This window comes from Triticum aestivum, chromosome 4D, assembly GCF_018294505.1.
Source record: "Triticum aestivum cultivar Chinese Spring chromosome 4D, IWGSC CS RefSeq v2.1, whole genome shotgun sequence".
Taxonomy (NCBI): Eukaryota; Viridiplantae; Streptophyta; class Magnoliopsida; order Poales; family Poaceae; genus Triticum; species Triticum aestivum.
The window spans coordinates 453,049,747-453,059,090 of NC_057805.1; positions in this window are offsets into that span (position 1 = coordinate 453,049,747).

A 9,344-nucleotide genomic window follows, 5' to 3' on the forward strand; every position below is an offset into this window, starting at 1 on the left:
CATCTTCTTCCTTATGCTCTCCCTCACCGCAGCGTCTCACCGCCGCACCGTTCCACCACTCTTTTCTCCGCCGCCGCGCTCATTCTCGCCGGTCTCATGCCGCGATGTAGTACGGCGGGGATTGGGACGGTTCTAACGTCCATGAGGACCACGTCGAGTTCCTCCGCAAGACGCGGCGGCTGCCCGGCATGGACAAGGTGCGGGTCCGTCTCGCGCCGGAGAAGGAGATCACGCCGGAGCCGGAGGAAGGCGAGCGGGTGGTCTTCCGCTCGCATTTCTTGCGCGGCATCGGCTTGCTGGCAAGCGCCTTCTTCCGCTCCTTTCTTGAATTCTACCAACTCCAGCCGCACCACCTCACCCCGAACACGGTGGTGCTGCTGTCCGCTTTCGTCACCTTGTGCTAAGGCTATCTCGGCGTCCTCCCCACCCTCGAGCTCTGGGGGGAGTTCTTCCAGTCCAAGCTGGACACGCGTATGCAGGGCGTGCCGGCCCAGAGTGGCGCCTACATCGCGATGCGGAGGGTGACAGCCGACAATCCCTTCCCCGTCATCACGCTGATCCAGTCGGTGAAGCTCTGGCAGAAGTCATACTTCTACGTGAAGAACCTCGCCCCGCAGGGCGACTACGTCAATTTGCTGGCTTACGTAGCCGGCCCGCTGGCGGGTAGGCGGCCCCAGTGGTCCTATCGGGCCGTGACGCTGACGTCGGCTGGAGCCGCGGCTGTCGCCCGACTGCGGGTGATGATCTAGTCGGAGGGCCTATCTGGGCCCGACCTGCTGGCCGCCTTCGTCACGCGCCGGGTGCTTCCGCTCCAGAGCCGCCCTCATCTGATCTGTCAGATGAGCGGCCAGCTCGATCCGAGTCAGATGTGCACCAAAGACATGCCGCACGACGAAGTGGCCCACATGGTGAACTACCTTGCGAACTGCAAGCTCTCCGCAGAGGGGCAGTTTGGCAAGGAGCCATATTGCCGAGCTCACCCGCCGCCCACGGTATGTTCTCTTTTTCCCTTTCTTCCCTCAGTTTTGTCGCCGAGTTCCTTTTGGCCGACTCTAACTAGTCGGCTTGTCTCGACAGAGCCCTCTTCTTCGGCCTGCAGGCGGGTCGGACGCGGAGCGCCGATTCGTCCCCGACCGGACGAAGCACGATCTGGAGGACCCCGACTTGGGGGCGGCCGCCATGGAAGACAACACCGAGGCGGGCGGCGGCCAAGCTGGCGGCGAGGCAGGCGGCTCCGGGATTGGAGTCAGCTTCGACGACTGGCCGGATGACGACGAGGCGGAAGTCGTCCCACGCCGCCAGCCGGCGTCTGGCCACGGCGCAGGTTCCTCCGCCGTGCCGCCTGCTCGGGGCGGCGGGCAGAAGCATCGTGCCGCGTCGGGCTTGTTCGGCAGTCGGCCGAAGAAGCCCAAGGGCGGGGCAGCGGCGACCAGGCGGGAAGAGGCGGCCGCGAAGGCGGCCCGCTTCCGCAAGGCGGCGAAGCAGCCGCAGACGGTGTCGGCGTAAGTATATACTCCTTCATGTATTCTTTCTTCTTTTCTCTGGTAGTTCCTGAATCCTTGTCCTTTCTCAAAAAACCAGGGCTCCATTGTCGCTTGAGCGGGTTGCTGCCGCCTCCGTCGTTGGGTCGCTGGGAGGATCCGGGAGCACCACTCGCCGCGTGGACCCCCGTGCCGATCTTTAGGCGGCGACGGAGCGGAACGCGCGGGAGGCGCTGGAGGCGGAGGCATTGAGGGCGGCCGCCGCCAAGGCGGCGCAGGAGGAGGAGGCGGCGAAGGCGCGCGCCGACGCCGCGGCGAAGGCCCAAGCGTAGGCTGCGGCTACGGCGATGGCGGAGGGGGCCTTGCTGGTCACCCCACTGCGCGTCGCGGCGCCTGGGGCCCCAGAGCCCTCGCCAGAAGAAGCCGGCGGTGACCAGCCGGGGCTGGAGAGGGAGGACGACGTCGTCGTCCTCGAGAGGGAGGTGGCACCGGCCCCGCCGACTGGGGCGACTCAAGGCGGCCAGCCTAACCTGCCGCCTGCGCAATCGGCCGGGGGCGAGCCGGCCGCGAGGACTGATCTGGTGGTCCGGACGCCGTCGCGCCAGCGCGCGGGGAAGGCCGCATCAGAGCCGCAGAAGGCTGCATCGGAGCCGTAGCAGGCCGCGGGCTCCAGCTCGTCGGCCCAGGACATGGAGGCGGCCAGCGCCATCTCGGGGTGGACGCTGGGTGGAGGGACGACGGTGATGAATGTGGCCGCGCAGGACGTCCGGACCCGGCTTCAAGCCCAGGCTGCGGCGCTGAGGAAGTACAACGACGAGTTCCTTGCGACGCTGGCGGCCATCCGGGTTAGTCTTCTTGTCTTTGCTTTTTTGATCTTGGTTTCTTCCGTGGGGGCGCGTCGGCGCACCCACTGGGTGTAGTCCCCAAGTTTCGAGTCGGCTGCTGAGCAGGCGGCTTGGAACTTCCTAGCGGACCTTGTTTTGCTGTTCTTGTTCTCATTCGCTCTTCTGCCTGACTTGCAGGACTACCACAACCTCCGCGCGGCTGCCTTCAACTCCCAGGCTCGGGAGCTGACCCAGAAGACTGCTTACTTATCTGAGAGCCGGGGTAAGTGCTTCGTTTTTTATCTCACGTGGGGGCGCGTCAGCGCACCCACTGGGTGTAGTCCCCGAGATTCGGGCCGACTGCTGAGCAGTCGGGTCGGATCTTCCCTGACGACTTCTTCTTATTGCTTCTTATTTTCTCTGCCATCCCTGCAGCGGCCAACGCCAGTCTAAGGGAGCAGCTGGGAGGGACTCAGGCCGCCCTCCGTGCTAAGGAGGCCAAGTTTGCCGCCTTGGCACAGGAGCGTGACCGCCTGGCCAAGAGGTTGGCCGACCAGGAGGAGAGCCACAAGGCGGCCCTGAAGGCGGTGCGGGACAGGGAGGCCGCCCTCCAAGCCGAGTATGAGACAGAGGCGGCTAGCTGGGCCGAAGCGAAGCAGATGCTGATCAACGGCTATGGCCAGATCGAAGATTTGGTTGACGGTAGGCCGCCCTCTTCTTCGTCCTTGCTTGCCGCTTGCCATTTTGGCTCGTTTTCTGACTTGGTGTTTTTCTCTTCTTTCTCTTTCTTTCTTGCGTAGAGTACTTCCCTGGCTATTCTACCGCCGCCAACCAGATCATCGAGGCCCGCCGCGAGGCACAGAGGCAGGCTGGCGCCGAGATCGCGCCAAACGCTCGCCGGTCACTGGAGGAGCAGCTCTTGGTGATCCAGGCCCGCCTCCAGCCGGCTCATCGCCTGCTCTGCCGGCTTCAACGTGTTGGGGGGGCAGGTGTTGGCCGCTCTTTGGCCTGGTGAAGTGATTCCCCACACCCCCAGTCGGACTGCCGACTGGCTGGAGGTGGCGGTCGGCCGCTTCGAGGCCTGGAAGGCTTCGGCGGCTCGGTCCGGCGCCAGGCGGGCGCTGGAGTTCGTCAAGGCCTGGTATCCCGGGCTAAGCCTAGACCAGCTGGCCACCTGGAGGCAGCAGGCCGACACGGAGCTGGAGCCGGCGCGGCCGGCTATCATCCGGCGGGCTTCGGCGATCGCCGACTACACCGACACCAGCGCCTTCGCTCCTGAGGTGGACGACAACGGTGTTGCCCAGCCGGAGGAGTGGTTCGGGCTGAACCCGGCAGACAGCGATGACTCGGCGGAGGAGATCGACTCCAGCGACGAGGGCGAAGAGGAGGAGGAGGAGGGTGAAGACGCCGGGCCAGATAGCGGAGCGGCCGACCAGCCTCAGCTTGACCGTGCCTCCAGCAACAAGGCACGTGCGGGTGCACCGCATGCAGCCGGCGATGATCAAGCCGAGACCCGCCAGCCGGCCACTCCTCTAGCCGGTGGCGCCGTCTCCACTGACCAACCCGGCTCCCACACCGCGCCCTTAGTCTAGTCTGCCGCCTTTATTTTCCTGTCTTGCCACTCTTGGAACATTATTTTGTTAGGCTTGCACAATTCCACCCACTGGGGTTGTATTCGAACTATATCGATTGCCGGCCTGTTGGGGGCCTTATATGTAAATATGATTATGCATGCATTTGGCTTTCCCTTGTTCTTTGCTTTTCTTCCTTCTGCTGTTTCCTTTGCCGCCTTCCCTTGGTTGCCGCCTCCCCAGTCGGACAGTTGCTCTGCATCTGTGGCTGGAGAAGTGCTTGGCCAGTTGGGAGGGCAAGGACTCTAGCTTTGTTGGATTATAGAGAAGTGTTTGGGAGGCCGGCCAGCCGGCTGTTCTGACAGCCGGCAAGCGTTGTTGGAGGCCGTCTTTTCGTGATACAAGTTCGTTAGTCCTTCGCCATTTTTCGTGTGGGCATCCTTTCTGCCTTTGGCTCTTGCTAGTCGGACAGTCGGTTCTTTGAGCTGCGACTTTCAACAAGAGAGGACTCGGGAGTCGGCACACTACTTGTCCGACTTCAGGTAGAAATTTAATATAACTTAAGGCGGCCAGTCCCCGGGCCGACTAGTCGAACCCGGTGCCAAACAGAAAATCAAATGTAATAATACATTCATGAATATGACACTCGTCATTCATAGATAAAGGAAGGCAGTCCCCGAGTGCTCCTCGGGGGGCCTGTTGTTTCGTACTTAATAGAAAAGGGTAGCATGATACATACTGCTTTCAACTGTAAAATCTTCTCAGGAGGTTCGCGTTCCATGGTCGCTCTGACTCCTTGCCAGAATCATCCCTCTTGCGTGCTCTTGGCTTTTGCGCGTCGATCAGGTAGTAGGAGTCGTTGCCTAGTGCCTTGCTGATGACGAAAGGGCCTTCCCAAGGGGCCGAGAGCTTGTGCTGGCCGGCTGTTCGCTGGATCAGCCGGAGCACAAGGTCGCCCTCTTGGAAAGATCTTGGCTTGACCTTGCGGTTGTGGTAACGGCGCAACCCCTGCTGGTAGATGGCGGACCAGCTGAGTGCCAACAGCCGGCCTTCTTCCAGCAGGTCGACGCCGTCTTCTCGCGCTTCCTTGGCCTCCGCCTCCGTGTACATGGTGACCCGAGGTGAGTCGAACTCGATGTCGGTTGGGATGACAGCCTCAGCACCATATACAAGGAAGAACGGAGTGAAGCCGGTTGACTTGTTAGGGGTAGTACGCAAACTCCAGAGGACAGCCGGCAGCTCATCGAGCCAGCAGCCGGCCGATCGCTCCAGTGGTACGACCAGTCGGGGCTTGATGCCGGAGAGGATGAGTCCATTTGCTCGCTCGACCTGGCCGTTTGACTGTGGGTGGGCAACGGATGCTAAGTCCAGTCGGATACCCTGTGTCGTGCAGAAACGTGCCAGTGCTCCTTTGGCAAAGTTTGTGCCGTTGTCGGTGATGATGCTGTGCAGCACGCCGTACCGAGTAGTGATGTCGGTAATGAATGTCACGGCAGTCAGCCCGTTCAACTTCTTGATCGGCTTTGCTTCGATCCACTTGGTAAATTTGTCCACGGCGACAAGCAGATGTGTCAAGCCGCCGCGGGCTGTCTTGAATGGGTCCACCATGTCCAGCCCCCAGACGGCAAAGGGCCAGGTGAGGGGGATGGTCTTGAGTGCAAAAGCCGGCAGGTGTTGTTTGGAACTGAAGACTTGGCATCCTTTGCAGCTCTTGACTATCTCTTTGGCACTTCCAAAGCAGTCGGCCAAAAGAAACCGTGGTGGAAAGCTTTGGCCACAAGTGATCTTGAGGCTGCGTGGTGGCCGCATTCGCCTTGATGGATATCCTTGAGGATTGCCACTCCTTTCTCTGGCTCGACGCAGCGCTGGAAGACTCCAGTGACGCTGCGCTTGACAAGCTCTCTGTTTATTATTGCATATGCTCTGGCTCGACATTGCAGTAGTCTTGCCGAGATCTCATCAGCGGGCAGCTCTCTGTTGACTAGAAAGTTGAGGATGGGCTGGGCCCAGGATGGAGCTGTGACTTCTTCTACTGTCAATACGGCCACCGTGACTCGGGTGGGTGGGTTGGGTGGTGGAGGGTTGGAGTCGGCCACCGCTTCTTGTGTTGCTGCCGTCCCCGGGCCGACTGCTGCAGTCCCCGGGCCGGGTTCTGAAGTCCCCGAGCCGGCTTCTGGGTTCCTCCAGTCGGATCCGGCTGCATCAGGGGCAGGCAGTACGAAGATAGAGTCCGACTCTGGAGACGGCTTGATGGACGGCTTGAGGAGGCGCTGGAGAGAGACACCGGTCGGTATAGCCTGTCGGGTGGAGCCGATCCGCGCCAGGGCATCTGCTTGGTCGTTGTCGGCCCCTGGTACGTGAAGGAACTCACACCCTTCGAAGTACCCACTGATCTGCTGGACGAGGAACCGATAGCTCGCCATGTTTGCATCCTTGGCGTCCCAGTCGCCAGATGACTGCTGGACCACCAAGTCTGAGTCACCATAGCACAGGATCCGGCGTATGCCAAGCTCTTTGGCTAGTCGGAGCCCGTGTATGAGTGCCTCGTACTCGGCCACGTTGTTGGAGGCGGCGAAGTGGATTTGCAGCGTGTATCTGAGTTTGTCGCCTTTGGGAGAGGTGAGGACGATGCTGGATCCCAAGCCGGTGCGCACCTTGGACCCGTCGAAGTGCATCCGCCAATGGGTAGAGTCGGGAGCCGGCGGTAGGTACTGGGTCTCGGCCCAGTCGACGAGGAAGTCGGCCACTGCTTGGGACTTGATGGCGGTGCGGGGCTGGTAAAAGATGGTGTAAGGTTCCAGCGCAATGGCCCATTTGGCCACCCGGCCGGATGCATCCCGGCTGCCTATGATCTCGGCGAGCGGGGCGGTGCACACGACCGTGATGGGATGCTCTTGAAAGTAGGGCTTCAGCTTCTTGGCGGCGAAGTACACTCCATAGCACATCTTCTGGTAGTGCGGGTAGTTTTGCTTTGAGCTGGATAGTACTTCGCTTAGATAATACACCGGCCTCTGGACTAGCTGGGCTCGGCCTTCTTCCGGGCGCTGGACCACGACAACTGTACTGACCACTCGGCTAGTCGCGGCAATGTAGAGGAGCATGGGCTCCTTCTTAGTCGGCGCCGCCAGGACAGGTGGAGTAGTCAGCATCTTCTTCAACTCATGGAAGGCTTGGTCGGCTTGGTCATTCCACTCGAAATGAGTGGATTTCTTCATGAGTCGGTACAGGGGGAGAGCCTTCTCTCCTAGCCGGCTGATAAAGCGGTTTAAGGAGGCCAGGCACCCAGTGAACTTCTGCACGTCCCGCAACTTGGTGGGAATCTCCATCCCCTCAATGGCCTTGATCTTCACAGGGTTGCACTCAATGCCGCGTTCGGAGACCAGAAAGCCTAGCAGCTGGCCGGCTGGTACTCCAAACACGCATTTCTCGGGGTTGAGCTTGATCTGGAATCGGCGCAAGTTGGCAAATGTTTCTTTGAGGTCCTCCAGCAGGGTGCCGCGCTTCTCTGTCTTCACCACAATATCGTCTACGTAGACGTGGGCATTTCTGCCAAGTTGCTTGAGGAGGCATTTCTGCATGCAACGCTGAAAGGTGGCACCAGCATTCCTTAAGCCGAATGTCATAGTCAGGTAACAGAAAGCTCCGAATGGTGTGATGAAGGCGGTCTTCAGGCGGTCTGCTGGGTCCAACTTGATCTGATGGTATCCTGAGTAGGCATCCAAAAAACTCAACAGCTCGCATCCGGCCGTGGAGTCTATCACTTGGTCAATCCGTGGCAAAGCAAACGGATCTTTGGGGCAGGCCTTGTTGAGGCTGGTGTAGTCTATACACATACGCCACTTGTTGTTCTTCTTCAACACCAAGACTGGGTTGGCAAGCCACTCTGGGGAAAATACTTCCATAATAAAGCCGGCGGCGAGGAGCCGGGCTATCTCTTCTCCTATGATTCTTCGCTTCTCTTCTGACAGTCGGCGGAGGGGCTGCTTGACCGGCTTCGCGTCGGCTCGGATGTGTAATTTGTGCTCGGCGAAATCCTTCGGGACACCCGGCATGTCCTTTGGGGACCATGCAAAGATGTCTCGATTCTCACGAAGGAAGTCGACCAGCTCGCCTTCCTATTTACTATCCAGGTATGCCCCAATGACAGCAAACCTTTCCGGGTTCTCCGGGTCCAGAGGTATCTTCTTCATCTCCTTGGCCGGCTGAAAGGAGCCCTGCGCATCATAATCCTTGGGGTTGGGGGACAAGGCCGGCTGCTTGCCGGCCATGGCCACAACCCGTTCCAGTATCTTCTTCTCTTCTGCCACTACGAGGGACTCGGCCAGCCGGCTGCTGGCTGCTGCGCACTCGATGGACTTCTTGTACTCGCCGGCTACAGTGATGATCCCCTTGGAGCTCGGCATCTTCATCTTCAGGTAGGCGTAGTGGGGTACAGCCATGAACTTGGCCAGAGCAGGTCGGCCAAGCAAGGCGTGGTAAGGGCTCTCCAGATCTACTACCTCGAATCAGATTGCTTCTCGGCGAAAGTGATCTTTGTCTCCGAAGAGAACATCCATCTTGATCTTGCCGATCAGGAATAGGACAAGCCGGGTACGATGCCATGGAACAGGGTCCGGATTGGCATGAGCTGCTTTGCCTTGATGTTCAGCTTCTCCATGGTATCGCGGTACAGTATGTTGATACTGCTTCCGCCATCAATCAGAACGCGGGAGAATCGGGCAGCTCGCCTCTCCGTTGAGAGGGTGACATCCAATACTAATGCGTAGGAGCCAGGGGACGGCATCACCTCTGGGTGGTCGGCCCGGCTCCAGTTGATGGGCTTCTCGGACCAGTGCATGAACTCGGGGTTGCTGGAGGCGACTGCGTTGACCTCTTGGTGCTGTCGGCGCCGACTGCGCTTGTCTTCAACTTGGCTTGTGAAGACGACGTAGGCGGCGTGCTCTTCAGGGAACTCATCTTGAATGGCTCCGACTGCTGGTCGAGCTGCCGGCTGCTGGGGGCTGGAGGCGGCGGGCCGGGAGGCGGAGGCGGCACCAGCCCCTCGCCCTTGGAGATCCATGTGAGCCAGTGGCACTTTCGGGTCGTGTGGTTGGACGGCTTCGCGCCGCTGTGGAACTTGCAGGGGGCATCGAGAGTCTGCTCGTAGGAGAAAGCCGGCTGCCATGCCGGCCTGCCGCCCTTCTTCTTGGGAGCGGGCCGTTCTTTGGGCTGCTCATCTTCAACTGTGGCCACCTGCCGACTGGTGGAAGGCGGCATAGGGGCCTTGCGTTTGTGGTCGTTCTGGTAGGGGCGTCGATTGGAGTCGCCCGCCGGCGTCTTGGGAGCTGGAGCGAGCACCTTCCGAGAAGCGTCCACCCGGAGCTCGATCTTCATCGAGGAGTCGGCCGTGGCGTACTTGTTCGCGATGATCAGCAGCTCGTCGAGGGTAGCCGGCTCGTTGCAGAGGAGTCGGTGCTTGAGGAGGGTGC